The 23438-nt window shown below is 37.4% G+C and overlaps 1 protein-coding gene across 1 annotated transcript in view; it reads left to right on the forward strand.

The window, feature by feature from the left end:
* Nucleotides 1–23438, forward strand: part of RecQ4 (RecQ4 helicase) — a 394445-nt gene that overhangs the window by 115678 nt on the left and 255329 nt on the right. The window lies entirely within an intron of this gene.

Raw genomic sequence — 23438 nt, forward strand, 5'->3', positions numbered from 1 at the left:
CAGCTTTATTATCGAGATAGGATAGTTCATTTATTACGTACAGTAAACCCTATTAAAGGGGATCCATTGTTTGTACAAAGTATAAGAATGAGCTCATCAGGCGACAAGAACCTTGCTAAAAAAAAACAATTGTGTTATATTATCGTTATACCACTGTTTCGAATGATTTATTATTTAATTGTAGAGTGCACACCAATACATAACTTGAATACAAAATTTATATGGAGTGATATTCAATTTCAGGCATGAAACAGCAAGCTACTGGGTTTAAAGTTCCAGATTCTGATCCCGTAACGTTTCTTACAATACGACTTTAAATATCAATACGTTTTTCATTATTGATTTGACTTTGGGCTTAATCAAACAAATTCTACATTCTGCGACTCAGGAATACATGTGTTTTCAGTATTTCTATGTCAACATATGTTAATTCAAATTTAAATTAAATCATTGAACGTAGATCACCCATTATTACAATGTTCCAGCCCGTTTATTGTGAATATACAACATTTAATGTATTTAATTAATGCAGTACCATTTATAAAGAGTGAATATTAAACTAACAAATTCAGATCTTATGCTAAAGATAACAACACCAGTGCTTTATTCTCTATTCAAACGGGACACGGAACATTTTTGAAGAATTTTTTTCGAGACAGGGTAGAGCACTACTTCGTCGTAATCGCCCATTTCCATTCTATCGATCAGAAAAGATCAATAATATCAATGATTTCACCATGCACAAATCAATAATAGGTTTGTTCTGGTGCGTAAGTTCATTAGCTACAACATAAATCCGATTAGAGAGCATTATATGAATATTTAAGCTCATTGTTCTCAAAACAAAAGAAGCGCTCCAAGCGAATCCCCTTTTTCTACGTTTATCCGTAGGACGAAGAAAATCCAATGGCGTTTCAATGCGTTAGGACGGAATTGAAACTCGTAGAACGAATTTAGAATCAAGAAGCAGTATTAGATTTTGAACAATATCTCAACAATTTGTGACTCTTTATCAAATCCAACGGTACGTATGGAAAGGTGGATAAATTTAGAAGTCATCTTTGACAGAAATATTCCATTTTTGGTTAAAATTCGTTCAGAAAAGAGAGGTAAAGCACGGGTTGTTCTTAGTAAGACGGACATTAGATCAAAAACCCTACACAAGTAGCACCTGAGCAATCCAACGACTCTCTCCTACACGGTAAGAAAAAAGTAACCAAAATTGAGTTCCTTTCACTCATCACGTGGCTTCCGTGGGGCTAGGTAAAATTAAGTTGAAGAAGAAAACTCAATTTTGAGTAATCCTGATCATGAATCCACGTTGACCAAGTTGACAAAATAATAATAAAACGGAGCAGACTGGAACCGAACCATGGACGTTGAGATTACGGGGCCCGTGTGTTGACCACTAGTCTATCTACGCTTGTGTAAATGAAATGGTTAAAGGCGCATAAGAGCAACCTCAATGAAAATAAACTTATATTTGAGTTCATTTATTATTACTCAAAAGTTGAGTAAATTTTAACCAACGCCGCTTTTCTGATTTACTCAACGGCGGACCTCAAATGATAGAACCCAACGTTGAGTTTTTTAACTTAATTTTGAGTATTTTTTTCTTGTCGTGTACACAGAAATTCAAAACAACCCAAAATTAAGTTCTTTTCACTCATCTCCCATGTTCAGTACGATAAGCCAAATTTGGGTAAACCGGCTCAAAGTAGTTTGCATTTAAGCACGGCAAAAAAAATTACCCATCGCTAAGTTATTTTCAATTTTTTTCTACCCAAAATTAAGTTCAATTAACTCAAATTTGGGTATATCGCATATTACTCAATTTTGGCTTCTCGTACGGAACTAGACGGTTGAGTCGAATCTTTTGTTCTATTTTTGACAACAATAGCGAGAGGAAATGAAACGGGCAGAGGTCAAATAACTCAAATTTGAGTTTAAAAAACCCCAAGCGGTGGGTAGTTTTGTTTTTCTGTGTAGGTATAAAATATCTCTCTCCTTTGTCTCTTTCTACTTCCAAATATAAGGGACAGCGTTGCCAGAATGTGTTAAAGCTTATCGGTATCAAAGGTTTTAAAAAATCGGTATAATCGGTATTTACTATTTTAATTAATTTTATTTATTTGCCGTTTTTGAAAGCGAAAGTTTAAACTTTTGGACTATGATCGGAAAATTCCAGAAGAAAACTCCGGGAAATGTTTGAATGAGCTTCTGAAGGAAGCTGAAAACAACATCCAGATAAATAAGAAAGACGCTTTCTTGGAGGAAATTTGAGGAAGTTCTGACAAAAGTCGGAAAAACATCCGCGGAACTTCCAAGACATAAATTGAGGAACTTCTGGCAAAAATTTAAACCAGCTTTCAGAAAAAAAAAATCGGATTTCACATTCAAAGGAAGACAGAAAAGTTTCGGAAATCAGAAGTAAATTCCAGAAGTAGCCATTTCTAGGGGAAGCCAGAAGAAGCTTGGAAAAACCTTCCAATAGAAATAAAAAAAAAACAAGTGGGCAAAATTCCAGAACTAGACGAAAGAAATTTCTGGGAGAAGTTTAATTGAACTTCCTGGAGACGCTGGCAGAAACTTCCTAAAGTAGATTGGGAAAAAAATCAGGAGGAAGTCAGAAGCCAGAGCACTAACGGAACAGTCAAAAGAAACAAGGACATAATTCCGGAAGAAAGAGCTCTTGGGGGATGTTTTATATAATGAGTTTTTAATGAGCGAAAATTCACTAAATGGTCATAAAACATCCCTGAAGACCCCGCAATGCCCCTGAAGTTTTTGGAACATTCCTGATATGTAATTTTCCGTAAGTTATTTCCCTTAAGTTAATAGGGCTGTCTTGGAGTAATCTGATCATTTTTGAAATACTTGGAACTTCCCTGATTATAATGAGACTACCGGAATATCTCTAATCAACTTTGAAGGTCTCTAGACTTTCTTGAAGATTACGAAATTTCTTAAGGGCTCTCACAATTGTCTTTCTTTCTATTGTCACATCAGCATTGAAATTCTCTGATCTTTCCGATTTTTCTAATTTTTAAAAGTTATCAACACTGCTATTAATAAGCACGGAACTTCCCATAAAATGTTCTCACAATGTGCTAATGTTCATGTAACTTCCCTTAAGTTTCTTAAATTTGCATGAGCCTTTCGGAACATTGTTGAAGTTTTTTTTTAAATTGCCTGAATTTCTCGGAAGTCCTTTAAAATTTCAGCGATTTCATTGAAATTTATTGATCTGTCCTTATGTTCTCGGAGCTTCCTAAAATTCTCTCAATTCTCCTGAAACTGAACTGTCCTGAAAACCATTAAATTTTCCAGAAGTTCTTTGGACTTGTGAAGTATCCAAAATATTTATGATGTTTCCTTAAGTTCACTGGAGTTTCCTCGACCGGGTTTTAGAATTTTATTAGTTATTGAAACATTCTTTAATTTATCGAAACTTACTCAAAAGTCTGGATTTTTCTGAAGTTTTTTTGAACTTCTTAAAAGTGTGGATCCGCAATCAAAATCTGGAAGCATCCCTGAAGTTCCAGGAAAGTTGAAAAAACTGGTGGGAGAAGATGGAAGAATCATTCGAGCGAAGGCTGAAGAAGCTTCCAAGAGAAGTCGAATTAAGTTTCCGAGAGGAATCGAAAAATAATTTACGATGTAAGGTGGATGAAAATTCCAGGGGAAAGTTAGAAGAAGGAAGTTAAATAATGTATTAAAAGTATTTCCCGATTCCCCTGGAATTACCAGAAAGAGCCATCGACAGTTTATCGATTCATGGGTAGCCAAAAATGATGAGGAAATTGAAACATTAATCGACAGATTAATCCATAAGGCATTTTTGAGGATGATGTTTTTTAGAATTTTAAGGGCTCAAAAAATTGAGATATTCAAAAAGATACATGTCTCTCATAATAATTTTCTCCTAAATTCTGAGCGCGGGCAGGCAATATTCATTTTAAATATTTAAAAAAAATCGGTATAAATCGGTATAAAACCTCAAAAATCGGTATTCTGAGGAACCTTATCTGTATATCGGTATCTAGTTCGGAAATCGGTATAAATACCGATAAATCGGTATATCTGGCAACGCTGATAAGGGATGCGCTCCCGTATCTGACATTAGCACCAGTGTTTTTGCACCACTCTGAGTTTTTAGTCGATCCCTCTGGTTTAGAGTAGAATCTTTAGGTAGTTCTGTGGGAAATTTCATGACGATTGTAAAGAGGCCCATTTCTAATGAATATTCCAAATAAGTTCTGAAAATAATGTTAAAAGAGTTGTGATGATCCAAGAAAATTTTCAGCATATTGAATTCTTAGAAAATTTAAAAGATATGTTCAAATGAATTCTTAATAGAGTTACAAGGAAATCCAGCGATTAATACCAAGGGGATCGAATTCCAAAGGAATTCTGAGATGAGTTTTATGAGAATTTCGAGATTAATTCCACGAGCATCTCGGGAAAAATTTCTAGAAGTAATATTTCAGAAGAATTTTGAGGAGAGCTCCAGGATAATTATGAGCAGAATTGCAAAACACTTCTGTGGTGAACTGCATGGAAATTGTAAGGAGAATTCAGGCTAATTTTAAATAAAATTGTGAAAGAAAGCTTCAGTGGATTCTTTCGAAGTGAATCTTAGAACGATTTCATCGATTTTTTTTTTGAATTGTTTTGAAATGTTATAAAGAAATAGTCAAGGGACTCTCAGTGACAATCTCAAATTTATTTTACGGATATTCTGAAAAACAATTATTCATATTGCCGAGCAGTTTTAGGACAACCTTCTACCAACAAGATTATAAGAAAACGAAGCAACAAATTTAACAATATGTCGCTGTTCGGTGGTGCCAATCTCGGCAAACAAATCTAAGTGTGTACACAAATTTTAAGGTGACTCGCTGTGACATCCTTATTCTCGTAATCACTTCGAAACTTTAAGTGCACGCATATCAGCTTCTACGACACGTGCAACATTTAAATTGTTACTCCACGTTTGCTGCACTGCAGCATACATGAAGTATCAATATCAAAGGAAATGGAGCACTGATTTCCGAGATTTGTGTAATTGAAAATTCGAATGGAAGTGCATGTATAGCCTACGTGGCGGCCATTTGTGGACCCTACGAGAAATCAGGAAGAATCTTTGCCCTTTGTTATTTACAAAAAAAAAACGCAACAGTGCTAGAATTTAACTTCAATCCGACCTCGCTCAGAGCGTAACATAATTTATAATGTAAAAGCACAGTATGTAATAATAAGAAGGATTCACTAGAGGAGTCATATTCATTTTGCCTAATTTCTATAAATGTTTTTTGTAAAGTTGCCTATAGAATCGGTTTCTTCAATTTAACTTTTTTTACATCCTATCATATTAAAAATCAGTGTTGGGAAAATATCAAAAAATGAAATCTCACCAACACCCAAGATCACGCTTTATTTTCGTAGACAACAATCAACAAGCAACCCTAATAAAAAATAACCACAAACGAACGATAACCCAAATCATTGAACTATTCCATAAATGGTTTGGATGATACCCAGAACACGTCGTTAAGCAAATTAACCATACAATTTTTATTAGGGGAGCAACTGCGGTGGATTTTGCTAGCTGTGATATCGCAGCTCGGAATATCAAGCTAACAAAACTCACCAACTGCAAATCTCACCAAACTGTGGTGAGATTGAGTTTAATGATTTTTGCTTTACACCCGAATGCAACAAAAACTTCCATAACGGCTTGCAGCAGTACCTTCGCGTCTGCCATCGGTGAAGATTAAAAAGAGATAGCAAACTATGCTTTCTCTTTTTAAGAAAACGATGTGCAATGGAATCAATTTTTGTGTCGAGTCAATTCTCAGCTTGATGTTTGAACGTTGTGAATAGTCTCGTAATATCAAAGGAGCTTGTAAAATCAATATCAAGCATGATATTTTGTTCCAATATAACGCGTGATATTGCGAGCCCATGAGAGCGGAAAAATATCAATTGATTTCGGATTTTGCCAACACTGTTAAAAATATAATGTCCATTTTCGTTATGAGGAATGAGTTTAGCTATCTTCATCCTTATTCCTGTTTTCGAACGAATCGGATACGTCATACAATTTTGTGTGTCGTATCCGATTCGTTCGAAAACAAGAATTAAGGGCTGAACACAATGATAGCGGCATAGCGGTAATCGCAAATTTTCCAATACACTGAAATCCGTTTGATATTTTGGAAAAACGCGGTGCGGTTGAGCGGCAGCCTCAGAAGTGCTTAAAATGTTCAGTTGTATTTTTTTGTAATTTTGAGTTAACCAGAACCTTCAAGACGTGAACCAAATAATCAGAAGTAATCAGAAACATTCATCCGGACATATTTCGGGTACCCCCGGGGAACAAGTCAGATTCTTTTTGAACCAACATGCGACACATCAAATTACATAATAATTCAAAAATATGATCATACACAGAAACAAAATCCATTGGCAAAATTACTATATTGATGGTTTAAATTAAATACTCCCACCAATAGATTTGTGCAGAAACGAAATTCATTTAATTTTACTATTTTTTCTATCAAAACTACTATGCCGTTTGAGTAAGCATAGTAGTTTTGACAGAATGGTATTAACTTTGTTTATATTTATAGTCAACTATACTGAAATCATGGTAGATTTAACGGCATTAAGCGTAGTTATACTGAAAATAAGTGTTTTCTGCAAAATAGTATTTCTAACTATGGTCTTTGTTTCAGTGTATTAAGTACTGAAGACCACGTTGGCCAATGTTCTTATTTTTGAATTATCGTGTACATAGTTTGGTGTGTCCCATGAGGATGTAGGTTCAAGTTTTACTTCTCCGGGGGTATCCGAAACATGTTCTGGGGCCACATTGCGCATCTCGAAACGAAAGACTTTTTGTACGAACGCTTGTATGAAAAAGTTTTTCGTTTCGAGATGCGCAATGTGGCCCCAGAACATGTTCCGGATACCCCCGGAGAAGTAAAACTTGAACCTACATCCTCATGTGACACACCAAACTACATGATAATTCAAAAATAAGAACATTGGTGACCATATTAAGTACTCAGGACTGACCAGCGCTGGTAAATATCACGGCCGCCATGTGACGATGAGAAAACAGGTCCTCTCACTAACACGAGACGAAACTACCTATCATTAGCTTTCTTGTCATTTTTCAATAGAGTTCTCTACCACCGTTAGTATTAGTGAGAAGTTTCACTAATACATGCATTTTACTGGCTGAAAATAAAAAACAAACCGCTGTCAAGTCGAACACTTTGACAGCTGATTTCGTGGTTGAAAATAATAAACAAATCGATTTTACAGGGCTACGCTCGCTAGGTTGTATTAGTGAGATCTTGCGTCGAGAAGTCAATGATCAAGCACTCATGAGAATAATTCTTATGTGGTTTTGACATCAACATTTCTAACTGATTTAGATGAATTTAAGCAAACAACCATATGTAATCGGTAAAGTGAATACATTATTAAGATTTCCTCGGTACAAGTAACTTTAATAGCATTAAATGAGCTAGTAATTATGATGATCACAACACTGTCACGTTCTGTCATGACAAAAAATTCGATGAGATTTTGAAGAAAATCTCTATCATCGTTTTCTGATCCAATGATAGTGACATAAGTATCTCTGTAAATATCGCGTGAGACCTTTCATTGAAAATGACATTTGCCAGCCCTGCTCAGTACCACACTTCCCATACATGTTCCGGGTGCTCCCGGGGAGTTTCATCAATTTCCCAGAATGGAACTTCTCTGGAGTTCTCGGAACTTCCCTGAAATTCTCTTCAGAACTACACTGAAGTTCTCCTCAAAACTACTGTGAAGGTCTCCTCAGAACTACACTGAAGTTCTCCTCAGAACTACTTTGAACTTCGCCTCAGAACTATTCTGAAGTTCTCCTCAGAATTACTTTGAACTTCTCCTCAGAACTACTCTGAAGCTCTCTTCAGAATTACTTTGAAGTTCTCCTCAGAACTACTGTGAAGGTCTCCTCAGAACTACTCTGAAACTCTCCACAGAACTACTCTGAAGTTCTCATCCGAATTTCTCAGAAGTTTTCCTTAGAACTACTTTGAAGTTCTCCTCAGAATTACTCTGAAGCTCTCTTCAGAATTACTTTGAAATTCTCATCAGAACTATTATGAACTTCTCCTCAGAACTACTCTGAAGCTCTCTTCAGAATTACTCTGAAGTTCTCCTCAGAACTACTGTGATGGTCTCCTCAGAACTACTCTGAAACTCTCCTCAGAAATACTCTGAAGTTCTCATCAGAACTACTCTGAAATTCTCCTCCAAATTTCTCTGAAGTTCTCCTTGAACTACTTTGAAGTTCTCGTCAGAACTACTTTGAACTTCCCCTCACAACTTTTCTGAAATTCTCCTCAGAACTAAGCTCTCGTCAGAACTACTGTGAAATTCTCCTAAAATTAGTCTAGATCTTTGATGAAGTTTTCAACATTTTCCTGAAATGTACGAAGTTGTCCGAATATTCTCTTGAAGATCTATAAACTTTCCCGCTAGTCGGGATATTCCTAAAGATATCTTTACTCCCCCAGAAGTTCTTTTAACTTCTCAATAAATTACCCTAATAAAATTTGTATGGTTAATTTGCTAAACGACGTGTTCTGGGTATCATCCAAACCACTTGTAGAATAGTTCAATGATTTGGGTTATCGTTCTTTTATGGTTATTTTTATTAGGGTAGAGTTGTGTGGACTTCCCTAAGATTCACGGAACTTTCCTTAGACTCCCGCATATTTGCTGATATTCACGAGGAGGACGACTCTATCTACGATGCAGAAAAAATTGTGTTTTGCTGTGCCTAGCTGCGCGCACGCTGAGTAGATAGAAAGAAGATTGATGACGATTATGAAGATTTCCTGCAAAAAGATGATGCGCGATGCAAATAGATGCGACAAATGAAAGAAGATTTTTCGAAGATTGATTCGCTAGTGTGAGATTTGTTGTGCATCTAAACTTGAGAATTAGATGTGTCGCCCCCCTCGGATATTCATAACTCTCCGAAGCTCTCGATATTTCCCCACGGTTCAAGATACTTCTTCACAGTGCTCCCAATTTTGTTTAAGTTAATGCAAATTCCGAGACGATCACTGAACTTCGGAGAATTTCAAAGTCCCTTGGATATTTTTACAAAATTTCAGATTGATTAATTATTCCGAAGACCTTCTTCTGATCTTTCAAAGATTATTCGAATAACAAACAACTCAAAACTGCAATCAAAATAATCCCGTTTACGTGCTTCGTTTACGTACAGCATGCAGCGGATAAGGAAAAATAAATAGATTTTGAGGGCATTGTGGCGAAGACAACAAATCAAGAAGACTGGCTACTTTTCCATTTTCTCATACGAACGCTCTGACAGGTAAATGCTTCGAACGAATTTGATAGCAAAGATTACATCCTCAGACGAAGGGTTTGTGTATTTGCTCATTTTACTATGTGTTGCTTCCACCTTCACTCAAGCGCAGCGCTACTGTATCTGTCGCTTGGATTCTGGCAAAGTTGCCAGTCTTCTTGATTTGCTGTCTTCGATTGTGGGTAGGAATGCGGCATAGTGGCAGCGGTACCAACAATCAATACGAAACTAACGATTTTAAATTGGCTCACCACTTTAGTAGCCTATTGGTCCCAAGCAAACGATTAACGTACCCTATTCTATGTTAGTACTGAGCGCACACGCCATATTTTGGGCGAAATTCTGAATATGAAAAAGTTATCCTGCCGCTGGGTGCCGCGCAAGCTCACTCCTCCAGCAAATAAAAAACACAATAAAAAAATACTGACTCCTATAAAATAATTTAAGTATGCATATTATTTATTTCGGGAGATTTACTTTCTTGGTGGAAATGAGTTCTGGTTACTTTTCGTTTTTTTTTTGTTTTACTTGGTAGCACCTAATTCACCACAAGCGATTGCATGTGCAAGCATTCCTTCACATATTTGAGACTTAGTCAATGGTAATCGGATGCAACTTGTGCAACCCAGCAGAGTGGATTCTAAGGAAACGTAAATTTGAAAGAGATGAAAATCAAAAGGACGATAATCCAAGTATCGATCAGAGTTAATACAGTGTAATCACACCGTTCGTGAATTATATATGTAGCAGGGAGCACACCCTTTATTGCTCCATTGAAGTGGCGTTGTTGACCATTATTCGGAAAGATTTTTCGATATAGTTTACTTCTTAACTGTATGAGAGAAAATGAGAAGAATAGAACAATTTATACAACAGTTTAGTAAGATAACACAATTTGAAAAATAAAATAAAACGAACGGCAAACAATTGTGTATGTTCGGCACGGATGGCAGAGGAGTTAAAACAAGCTGTCCCGAGCTTGTTTAATCACGCGAAGGTTTACTTACCACGCCGAACGGTTTGGATGGTACACCGTTGCCCTGCCGGGACTGCTGGAGCGAGTGCCTATTTTTTCTCGATTCTATCAAAGAACTGTTCAAGACGCTAAGACAGTTACTCTACTAAATTAAGAGACTGTTACAATAGCGTGGTTCAGATTTTGATAGAAAGAAAAGGAGTGCCTTTAGCATCAGGTGTTTGGACTTTGATTGTAACTGAGGACTGAACTTCTCACTAAATTAGAGATTCTGGTCTCATCAGTAATCTTAGTTTAAAACCTGATGAAGGTACTGGCTGGAAGGAATTCGGATCTTAACAGATCGACAGACGTTTTAAGACTAACGAAAACATTCAGTTTATTAAGTTGAAAATTTGCCTTATATAGGGGTTTAAGCCTAGAAAGATTTGTCTCCTGCTAAGATCTTCCTAACGTAATGTTGATAAGAATGAAAGAGACAAAAAGTATTCCTGATCTAAACTTATCCATCGTTCTCCTTCAAGATCATGTGATGCATTTTGGGACCAACGCAATCCTTCCAGAATAATCTCACATGTATGCATACGTCTAGGATGCACTTGACTCCTACGCAGCGCCTATACCAAAGCTAAACTGGTGAAAGCGTATAATTTCCCTATGCTGAGTTTATTGCCTGTTTTATGCTGCATGCACCCGTTGGGTACATCCTACTGAGCAAACGAGAGTGTACCGCATATGCGTTCTCTTATTACATAGAATTGACCTATAATATTGTGTCATTTTCGTTGCTCTCGTGTTCATTGAACCTGACTAAGCGAAGGGATGATGAAACAGAACAGCTGTTTATATTTGACTTTGAAATTTTACTTCTTTGCATCGTCTTGGGTGATTCGAGAACGTTCTTCAATTATTGCTAATTTATCGCATTCACAACATTCCGGCCCTCGTAAATCGACCTAGATTTACCAAAATTCTTATTGCGATTAATAATATTTAATGTATGCCTTGTAATCTTAGCAGGTGCAATAATCACTTATTATAGTTTCAAACAAACTTGTTTATTTGTTATAATTAATTGTAAGTTATAATGAGTTCACTTTCACATCATTAATTTAATTATAATTGTTATAAACTTGGGATATAATGCATTTGATATAATTATTATTTCAATTATTTATTTTTTTTTATGATGATGCACACTTATAATTTTATAAGAATATAATGAAATGTAATACATATAATATTTTTGGATTATAATTATGCATATTGGTTAATAATAAAAAAAATATAGTATTTATTTTTTTTTTAAACCTCCTTCTTTTCTTATAAATGACTTTTTTTTTACTTTATGACGCAGATATGATATCTTATTGTTTTATTTTTATTTTTATTTTTTATTGCTGCAACCCATTTTATTATTACGATGATCGCTACTAAACGGTTGAGATAACCGGGTAGATGCTTCCTCGGTATGGATAAACCGAGCCTATCTCGTCGTCCAAGGGTGGTGCCGTTTCGGGTGAACCAGCTGAATCCGAATTCGTCTTGTTATCATCATGACCGGTCGTTGTCTTCTTGATGTTCTTTAGGGTGTTCCGATGGCTCAGGAATGATGTCATTGAATCCCAGAATGAAGCAATCAGCTGCCAACCAAATCCGTAGATATCGTAGAGAATTCTTCCGTGCATCAGTGTATCAACGACGAATTTTATGCATCTCCCGATCATATAGAGACCGATTACTGTGGAAGTCAGATTTCCCAACCAAGTTGACCATGAAACTAATTTAGTCCAATACTTATTGATGACGTTATCAATTAATTTTTCTGATACGAGGGCGTCGAAGTAAAATCCTTGTTTACTTGGGCTTTGACCAGACAATATCTTATGAACGATATTTGAAGCTATTCTGCGATCTCCTTGGTCGTATATCATCGCTTTCATTTTCTGAAGACTATCTGCATCATAAACTCCGCTTTCCATCAAATTGGGAAGTGGGGTATATTTCCATCTGGTTACAATATCCGTTGTCAATATTTGTGGTGGAATTGTTTCTCGTACTTTTCCGTCAATGGTGAACCATCTACCTCCGAAATGAAATTTAGCAGGAAGTAGAGGTGTACATTCGATCTCAGTTCCTCTTAGTTGTAACGTACGTGTAACGGGTGTAAGAAACATGGTTGTGTTTCCATACTTTACCGGTAATTCTTGGTAGCATCTCTCCGAAGCGAATGGTTTCACGTAAACTGGTTTACATTCTATTACGTGTAATACTTCGCCTGCTACTACAGCTGAGAATCCGGGTCGCTTCATGATACTCGTAACAAATTCAGTTGGATTCAAACGTGCTAACGTTAGCTTGGTTTCTAGCAGCGCTTTATCTATTTTGCACATTTCCGTCATTACGGAATTATATACGTCATCCAACTTTTGTCCGATATAATTCTCGACTAACGTAATCTTGGAGTTGAAATACGTAAAAATGTCGTGACCTTTTGCGTTTGATGGCTTTCGATGAAATGGTGATGCGTAATCTTGTGTTTCTAATATAAATATCCTGGGGTGATCAGTTCCGTATCCCTTGTAACCGCATATCCTTGAAGCACCTTTTGTTCGAATAGAAAATAGATGTAAATCTGACATCGATGTGTATACTGCTTGTCGATACTTCTTGTCAATATCCAAATTCATGGTTTTATTAACTCGTCCTTCGAATATTACTTCAAATTCCGTGTCTTCACATCTTTGGTTTAAACTAATATCCCAGGTGGAATATCCATCTTCGGAGTCTAGACACTTTCCATATGAATAAGGGCATACGACGCCATGTCGTAGTATTATTTGATCATTTTCATTATCGACGGTTGCCATATAATTGTAAAGTAATATTTCGTATTCAAAATATACTAACGCATTTATCCAAGTATATTCAGGTGTTTTATACACGCCTCCACTACAAGAGCTAGACCATACACTACCGATTACTAAGGTTTCGCCTCTTGAGGTGCTGTTTCTTTTTAATTCGCCGATCCTGGTATCATGAGCTAAGGTTACGGATCCTGTCAGGTGTGCGTTTCTGCATTCCTCCGCTGTGAATGATTTCACCGTGTAGGAGTATCCTCGCTCGTAATCTGATGTGTGCGAATGCATCCCACAGTGTCGAATGGATCTTCTGATGATTACTTTGCACTGATAGACCATAGTTGAACTCCTTGTATTCTGTTGCAGTACTTGAATAGGTATCTCAGTAATAGATAAATTCTTTAGTGATGGCAGGCAAGATGATACGTCTATTAATGAATAGCTTGTCATATTAATTTCTGGATTTGCACAATCATATGCAATTAAGCCTTGCGTTTGTAAACCAATGGCGGAACCCAGAAAATAAATGAACATTAATACGACTAATGACCAATAAGGTGCTCTTGTGAACCGTATTTTCTTTGATGGTCTAGGAGTTGATTCGAGCATATCTCTCATCCTTTTGACTTTGTCAACATCAATCTTTTGACGTTCTCCCCACGAATTGAAGTTCAATTTAGCTTTTTCGACGATTGGCAGATCCACCTTCTCGTCAGGAACATCCCTTTCAGGATTCTTAATATATTCCTTTGGAAAAGGATTAAAATGCCTTTTTCGGCTTTTGCGTAGTTCTGCTTTCGATACTGGAACCTCGTTATGATGGTGTAACGCATGGTACTCCTCAGTGTCCTCTTTGTTCATTTCGTTTTGATCTTCTCCTCTCACATCTAAAACGACTACTTTAACAGATGGCCTGGTGTATATCCCTTTTTCAGTTTGGATTTCTACTGAACGTACTTGTCCATCTGCTGCGGCACGCGTACTAATGACTCTTCCTTTGAGTCATTTATATCGTGGTGAATTGTTGTCCGTAATAAGAACAATGTCATCTTTTTTTATTGGATTAACTTTAGCAGCCCACTTGTTTCTTTTTATTAAGGTGGGTAAGTATTCCTTTCTCCACCTATCCCAAAAATGTCGTGCATAGTGTTGCACTAACTTCCACTTATCTCTAGATAGTTCTCCGGCTAATGGATCGTATGGAGGTACATATTCTCCTGCCCGCCCGATTAAGAAGTGGAATGGGGTCAATACTTCGTCCTCGAAACTCTCCATTGGCATATGAGTTAGAGGACGAGAGTTTAGTATAAATTCAGCCTGTATTAATGCTGATCTTAACACTTCCAAGTGAGGCTTTCTGTTTTTGCAGGCTCGAAGCATTTCATACAAACAGTTTTTTATTATCTGTATGAGTCGTTCCCACACACCACCAAAGTGCGATGCTGCTGGAGGATTGAAAGTCCAGGATATTTCCATCGCTGCTGTATACGCATATTCTGATGCGTCGATGAAGGTGTGTAGCTCAAATGTTTTGTAGTTTTTACTTAAAACCCACCTTGGTATTCTTATATTTGTGGCTGTCTGTATGATTTTAAGCCAATGTTTCCATTGAACGTTCAGATGGTTTGAAATTACGCTGTCCCAATCTGACGTCTCCTTATGGACTTCTTGCATGAGCATTTTTCCATGGATTGTTAAATTTGATATCAATCCCAATGGATCGTAGATGCTCATTATGAAGGATAGTAACTCTCTCATAGTCGGTTTTCTACCTTCGTTCCTTATTTCCGGATCTAGACGATTAAGCTTTAACTGGAAGCTTAAATAGTCCAGAGTCGTGTTCCAAAAAACACCAAGGATTTTTTCATCCATTGCATCCTTGTCTTCTAAAATTCGTACAGTACCTTGCTGTACTCGATCCTTAGGTAACGTCGCTAGTAATGCTTTATTGTTTGAAACAAAGTTTCTTATATAGAATCCAGCATTATCGTGAATTTCGATGACGTCCTTTATTGTTGAACTGGCCTCTTCGATTGTATTGAAACTGTCGATGTAGTCGTCGACGTAGTGTTGTTTTACTACTGCTTCCGCTGCCTTGGGTTTTATGTCCTTATACAATGCAGCATTATAGTTTTTAACGACTTGTGCACAGGCTGGGGAGCAAGTAGATCCAAATAACATTACTTGCATGATGTAGACATCTGGGTTTTGATTTTCATCATCTCGAAACAGGAAACACTGCTTACGCTGGTCCATCTCGTTCATCCCGACCTGATTGAACATCTCCTTTATATCTCCGGCAGAGGCGATGGGTCCTTCTCGCCATCTTGCTAAGACGCCATACGCTGATGTTGTCGCATCCGGTCCCGTTAGTAGCGCGGAATTAAAAGACACACCGTGGGTTTTTGCAGCTGCGTCAAACACTAATCTAGGTTTCGGAGGTTGCTTGTTTTTATTAATAACCACAAAGTGTGGGAGATAGTAGATGTCATCAGACCAGTCTCTAATTTCCTGTTCGGTTAGCTTTCGAGCGTAACCCTTGTCAATATAATCTTTAATGGTGTCGCTTACCCATTTCTTTAGACTGGCGTCTCCTTTTAATTTATTTTCCAAAGTTCGTAAGCGTTTATACGCGTTATTATAGCTCTCTGGAAACTGGAAGTTATCTTCCTTCCACAACAATCCAATTTCATATCTATTTTCTTTGCGCTTCAAGGTTTTGTCAATAATTGCCTGCGCTCTTAAAATTTCTGTGGATTGAGGCATTGTTTCAGGAATTTTGACGCCAAAGTCTTCAATTGAAAAATATTTATTCATTACCGTGAGCATTTCATCTTGATGCTGAATTACGCATACATGCTCTGGATTTACGATTTCCAAGTGGGTTTGGTTTCCAAATATTAACCATCCCAATTTAGTTTTGATGGCAATTGGATCACCATTTCCTGCCACTCTTCTTGAGAATGGTGCTAACAAATGGCTATGATTTAAGCCAATTAATAGCTGCGGTTGAATATTTCCGTAGCTCTTTATCGGAAGACCTCGCAAGTGTGGACATCTCTTGGTTAATTGTTCATAATCAAGAGATTGCACTGGAAGGTGCAGATCACAAACTGTTCTAACACCCTTGAGCGTATATTCTCTTTCTGATTCTCCCTTAATTCGCAAGCTTACACGCTTGCTATTTGTCTCTTCACGGGAAAAGTTTTGTGTCCACTTTAGTTTGAGTGGATCACTTCTGCCCTCTAAATGTAACTCTTCAGCAATACTTTCGTCTAGTAGCGTCAGTGAAGCACCTGGGTCTAAAAATGCGTATGTATTGACCTTATACGAACCGTTGCGTAAAGTAACGGGAATAATCTGATAAAAAATATTAGGTTTAGGTGCTTGATGAACATTTGACGTTCCTATCTCTTCCTTTGGAGTGGCTGGCTTAGAATCCTTAATAAATGTTGGATTCGATCCCTTAGGAGAGTTACTTTTAAGATAATTATTTTTATGTAACAATATATTGTGACTGCCAGTGCAGCCATTCTCTCCACATTTTCGTTTGGAAAAGCAGTCGATCATTGTATGATTGCCATTCAGGCATTTCATACACAATTTATTTCTTTTAATTACCTGAATTCGTGTGTCAATGTTCATTGCCTTAAATTTGGAACAATGAATTAGTTTGTGATGTTCTTTACATAACAGGCAAGCAGTTTTAGTTTCATAATGCATATTAACTCTATTCCTGTTTTCATGTCTTTCCTGTGGCTGCGGTTGTATTTGCATCAACCTTTGTGTAGCCGCATGAGGTTTCAACCACAAACTTAAATCTTTTAAACTAGGACTATGTTCATTCTTAAGAGTTACTTCTGTCCACTGTACTTGTATACCATACGGTAATTTTCGTACAGTTTCGTCAACTAGACGTGGGTCGTGTAGGTAATCAACTTTTTTTATAACCTCCAAATTGGAGACCATATTTTCTAGGGCATCTGAAATATCCACCACAATAGACTTGTGATCCTTTCGTATTTTGAGAATGTCATTTAATAACTCCTTGTAAATAAGTTCTGGTCTTCCAAAATTTTGTTCCAATCTTCTTATTATGATTGGAACGTTTTCCGGGTCCAACATAAGTGGTTGAACACTCTTGGCAGCGTTCCCTACCAAAACTTGCTGCAATCGATTTAAATTTTCAATATCAGAAAATTCTCCTTCCGTGGTTGTATCATCATAAATTTTCTTGAATTTTGGCCATTCTTTTGCCGATCCAGAGAACCTTGGTAGGTTAATTAAGGCTGGACGCTTGAGGAATACTGTCCAATTGGATTCATCTTCTTCCTCTTCACATTTCTTTTCCTTTTTCATATCTTGAATTGATTGCAAGATACCAGACATAGCCTCGTATTGAGTTTTGAATATATCCTGCTGAGAGGGATTTTCTATCTTAGTCACTTGAGTGGTTTCAAGTGTTAATTTTTCAATTTGTTCCTTTATTGTGGTGCATTTGACACACAAGAAAGGTTCCTCAGCGGTTGGTTCTCGTGGTAGTTTGGCACAATCCAAATGAAACCATCTGTCGCATTCGTCGCAAGCGACCATATTTTGTTTGTTGTCGGGTTGCGTACACAAGCGGCAGTGCCCGTTTTTATTTATTACGAAGAACTTCGACATTTTTAGGTTATTGACTGGCTCTTTGGCTTACAAATTCAAATACCCCTAATGTGAAGATCTTATCTTACTAGTTTAGTAAGAGATTAGGCTTTACAACTACTGACCGGCTCCTTGGCTCTTAAATCAAATAGCTTTTAACCTGAGATCTGATTTTACTACCAATGTTAACAATTGATTAAACTGTTAAACAATTGACCGGCTCCTTTGGCTCTCAAAGTCAAACAATTTCAACTATCGACCGGCTCTTTGGCTCTCAAAATCGAAAAGTTCTATATTTTAATCAGATCTTACTATTTTGTTTGATAGTGTTTTAACTATTAAACCTTTGACCGGCTTCTTTGGCTCTCAAAGTCAATGTTTTAACTATCGATCGGCTCTTTCGGCTCTCAAAATCGAAAAGTTTTCACTTTTATTTTAACAGTGCACTTAACTGCACGAATATTGACCGGCTTCTTTGGCTCTCAAAGTCAATGTTTTAACTATCGATCGGCCCTTTTGGCTCTCAAAACCGAATAGTTTTCACCTTTTTTTTAACAGTGCACTTAGCTGCACAAATATTGACCGGCTTCTTTGGCTCTCAAAGTCAATGTTTTAACTATCGATCGGCCCTTTCGGCTCTCAAAATCGACTAGTTTTCACTTTTATTTTAACAGTACAATCTTCAGAATTATTACTGCTACTGGTGCAATCATGAAACGCTTGAATTATCTTCTTGAATTTTTAATTTTAGTATACTTCGTCACACTTTGACGATAAACTTCTTCCCTATTAGAATCAGGCCAGAGTATGAGTGGAAAACTTCTGGTCTCACTAACTACCCCTGGTTGCAGAGGTCGTCCTATCCAGATTCTATACCTTCTGGAATTTTTGGCAATTTCTAGTCGTCGATCGATTTCACGAAAACGTTCGGCTAGACAATTAATTTCTTCAAACAAATCAAGCATTTGTAAAATCTTTTTTTTTTTTTTTAACTGCACTAGTTCACTGGATATATATGTATAAGAGGTATTACTTACGGTTTATTCCGCTAAATAAGGTGTTACCTGTCAACCACGGATTGTGGTTGTTTTCCTCTTGTCTCTGAAGATCACTTATATTCACTGTTATAATTGTTCTGCTTGCTTCCTACTTCGAGGTAAGCATGCTCTTCTCCGGCTCTAACGCAATTTTCACTGCCCGTGTAACTCGCCGTTTTATTTTCTAACAAGCACACAATTTTTCTCCGGCTCTATATTGCTCTTTTCGGTAACGAGCACACCCTCACGATTGCTTCGTGAGATTTCAGCACACGACTACACTTATTTTGTTAATTGTGGTTTTACGATTAGAACCTCTTAACGAACTCTTCTGCTCGTAGTTTTAACCGCGTCGCGCACTTACAACGATGCTAACTTACACCGTACACTTTACAGCTCGCTCTTTTGGCGTCGAGCACACCATCCACTTATGATTGTGAGGATTTTTCCTCTCTGGAGCCACCAATGTTCGGCACGGATGGCAGAGGACAGGCTTCCGGAAATCTCACGCGTACACAAATGCGACAGCGAGCTGTGAGACGGAGCGTCGCATGACTCTCAAATCCATGGTGTGCTACATTATTGTACAAAAGAGAGACCAGAACGATGCGCGCGACAAGCTACACGCTCTCAACAAATTCGAGCGTTTCAATTTTTGTTTGTCTCATCACATTGCTCTCTCAATGCGACGCATGTATTCAATCACATGCGACTGTTTCATTGAAACATCTCAATGCGCTCTCTCAGGGCGCCATCGCCGTGCGCTGTTTCGCATGCTTTGACTCTCGCGGTCCCATCATAAGTGATGTTGTCGGGTGACGAGATAAGGGACTGCAAGGGTTTGTTCAATGAAGACTTGTGTGCCCTTTTCGTATGTATCTTTTGAAATGGGGTGAAGTTTTTAGATGGTTCCAGAAATATCTTCTAGTATAGATTCAAGCAGACTCAACACATGGTTCCAGAGATATACTGGAATCACCGTAAGATCATCACTCATGATCCTAGGAAGACGCAATGGCTTGTCGAAAGGATGCTAAAGGAAGGTAAAGGAAGGCTACGTGAGCGGTGGATGGCAACCTTACGGTAGTTGGGATACCGTTAGCATGTTAGCACTCAAATAATACCGGAATATCTGTGGAACTAAGTGTCCTTCAACAAGTCCTTATGCGGAAATCTTCTAAAATACATTTTTTGGAAGCCTCTGAAGCTTTCAGCCCATTTGGTGGAAAAATAAACAAGTTATTGAGCATTTGCACCAAATTTAACTCAGAATACTTTTACTCAGACCAGTAAAAATATAAATGGACGATTTTGAATGTAAAACAGCACTATACTATACAAGATCATATCAGGCATAACATTTTATAACGGCACAAAAGCATTTGTAAACAAACTTTCTAAGGCCCTTTACACGCGAACCAACAACATCGTCGAATAGGGGCAACTATCACCTTTCCGAAAGTGGCATTGGTTTGCGTGGGCGTACTTTGGATCGCATGTAAAGGACCTTAGAAAGTTTGTTTACAAATGCTTTTGTGCCGTTATCATATGTTATGCCTGATATGGTCGGCCTTAAGTCAGAAGCGACTAAGTAGCAAAATAAAAGAACAAAAAATGAGTCAATGATATCATAAGATCAAGAATTCCCTCAGCTACATTTCAATTTTTCAGCCAGATTTGAAAAAAATAGAGTAGCACGAGAAAACGGTCATATGATTTTTCCCATTACATAAGACACAATATTCAACAGCCAACTTTAAACTCGTTTTTCTCAAAATCAAATAAAAAATTCACATTTCGGTCTGACTTGACCGATCATATCAACACGCTAGTAATGATAAAACTCTGAAGATTAATATTTTTATTTGTCTGGCTTGAGTGAACACTATTTTAAGGGATTATTTTCAACGCAGAAGTGTACTTTGCTGCAAAAACGTTGGTGGTGACTTCTCATTGCATACACACAAGTCTGCACTTAAAAATTAACCAAGTTTAACATGTTGTAAATGTGTTCTGTCAGATCAATTGAGTTGAAATTTTTGACACAAAACTTGCTTTTCCATTGACCTTTGTCCGATCAGCTATGCACAAATTTTATTTTTATTGTCACCTTCCAGCAAGTGCTTCTAAAAATTCGGTATTTCTTACACGTGAAATTCAACATATTTGTAGTTTTGCGTCAAAATTTCAGCCCAATTGATCATAACAGAACACATTTATAACATGTTAAACTTGGCTAGTTTGTATGAAAACGACCTTTGTCCTATCAACTTTGCACCACAGTGTACGTAGGTACGAAATGCTGGATTAAGGTTAAAGTAATAAATTTAGGAACAATTTGTGTCATATCTGTATTACGGATTGTTGCTAAGCTTCTTGCTTCAGAAATTGTATTGAATACCTGTAAATCAACAAAACTAATAACGGCAGCAACTGAATTCTTCAGACGTGTTAGCGCTCACAGGATAGTTCATATCAGCCACCATGATGCTGAATTGAAACAATCAATTTGCGACGACAGATTTCTAAATAGTCCTAGTGTTAGTACCGTGGACTCTCGGTGAAATTAAAAAAAAAGCATATTAACGAGCAAATAAACCACAACTTGATTGTACATTTCGCTTACCAAAGCCACATCTCTATTTTCGTTCGTTATGAATGGGCTATTTTTCAAGTTAATCCTTTAATCAACGAAAATTGCCGCTAGGAAAACTTTGTTGGTCATAACCATCCGACACCTCTTCTCCATGTTCGATAAGAGTGTAGTAGCTAGGTCGCTTTCCATCGTTTCCAAAACAAAACAACACTTTCCCAACATCAAGAACACGAGTTGGTCTTCCAGTTGAGTTTGTTATTTCGATGTCGCATTGAAACGTCGCTTAGCGACGTCTCATTGCGAAAAGCGCATGAGCTTCGGCTCACGCGACGTCGCATGATACTCGTTCTCATGAAACGCATACATCCGGAAATGTGCTGTGCTTACAAAACAGTGCGACACACAGACATTATGAGAATGTGAGATGCGACAAAACTGAAGAGAGAGAAACAGAGTGCTACAAATCTCTTGCGCATGAGACTGCTATGATTATGAGAATATTCGTAATGCGTCTCGCATATGGTAGCGCGCGCACTGGAAACCTGGCAGAGGAGTTAAAACAAGCTGTCCCGAGCTTGTTTAATCACGCGAAGGTTTACTTACCACGCCGAACGGTTTGGATGGTACACCGTTGCCCTGCCGGGACTGCTGGAGCGAGTGCCTATTTTTTCTCGATTCTATCAAAGAACTGTTCAAGACGCTAAGACAGTTACTCTACTAAATTAAGAGACTGTTACAATAGCGTGGTTCAGATTTTGATAGAAAGAAAAGGAGTGCCTTTAGCATCAGGTGTTTGGACTTTGATTGTAACTGAGGACTGAACTTCTCACTAAATTAGAGATTCTGGTCTCATCAGTAATCTTAGTTTAAAACCTGATGAAGGTACTGGCTGGAAGGAATTCGGATCTTAACAGATCGACAGACGTTTTAAGACTAACGAAAACATTCAGTTTATTAAGTTGAAAATTTGCCTTATATAGGGGTTTAAGCCTAGAAAGATTTGTCTCCTGCTAAGATCTTCCTAACGTAATGTTGATAAGAATGAAAGAGACAAAAAGTATTCCTGATCTAAACTTATCCATCGTTCTCCTTCAAGATCATGTGATGCATTTTGGGACCAACGCAATCCTTCCAGAATAATCTCACATGTATGCATACGTCTAGGATGCACTTGACTCCTACGCAGCGCCTATACCAAAGCTAAACTGGTGAAAGCGTATAATTTCCCTATGCTGAGTTTATTGCCTGTTTTATGCTGCATGCACCCGTTGGGTACATCCTACTGAGCAAACGAGAGTGTACCGCATATGCGTTCTCTTATTACATAGAATTGACCTATAATATTGTGTCATTTTCGTTGCTCTCGTGTTCATTGAACCTGACTAAGCGAAGGGATGATGAAACAGAACAGCTGTTTATATTTGACTTTGAAATTTTACTTCTTTGCATCGTCTTGGGTGATTCGAGAACGTTCTTCAATTATTGCTAATTTATCGCATTCACAACAGTGTATGTACCGATTTTAATCAATCTTAGTGCAAATTATATATAAAACTAACGCAAACAATAGAACGAAATTTATGAACCTGGTGACTTGTGCGAGAACAGAAGCCAAACATTGAAACAAAACAAACAAATTGCCATACGTGTAATAAGTGCTACAAATATGTTGAATGTATTGCAAGTCACAGTAAAGTAACAAGCAAAATACAACTAATATGATAGATTTGTTCCACGTTTTTTGACCTTGACCCACGAGTGAAAGCAAAACTGAATGTGAAAAATCACACAATTCTAATTTTTGATAGAAACGAAACTCAGAATGCTTATTCTAACTAAATAATAGGAAATAGCAAACACATATAGGTTCATTGCTCAAATTAGAGAGGAATTTCTTACTGCATCTGTTCTCGAGCAG

The sequence above is a fragment of the Ochlerotatus camptorhynchus genome, unplaced genomic scaffold, assembly GCF_037179485.1.
Source record: "Ochlerotatus camptorhynchus isolate MF236.1 unplaced genomic scaffold, CSIRO-AGI_Acam_v1.1 ptg000330l, whole genome shotgun sequence".
Lineage (NCBI taxonomy): Eukaryota > Metazoa > Arthropoda > Insecta > Diptera > Culicidae > Ochlerotatus > Ochlerotatus camptorhynchus.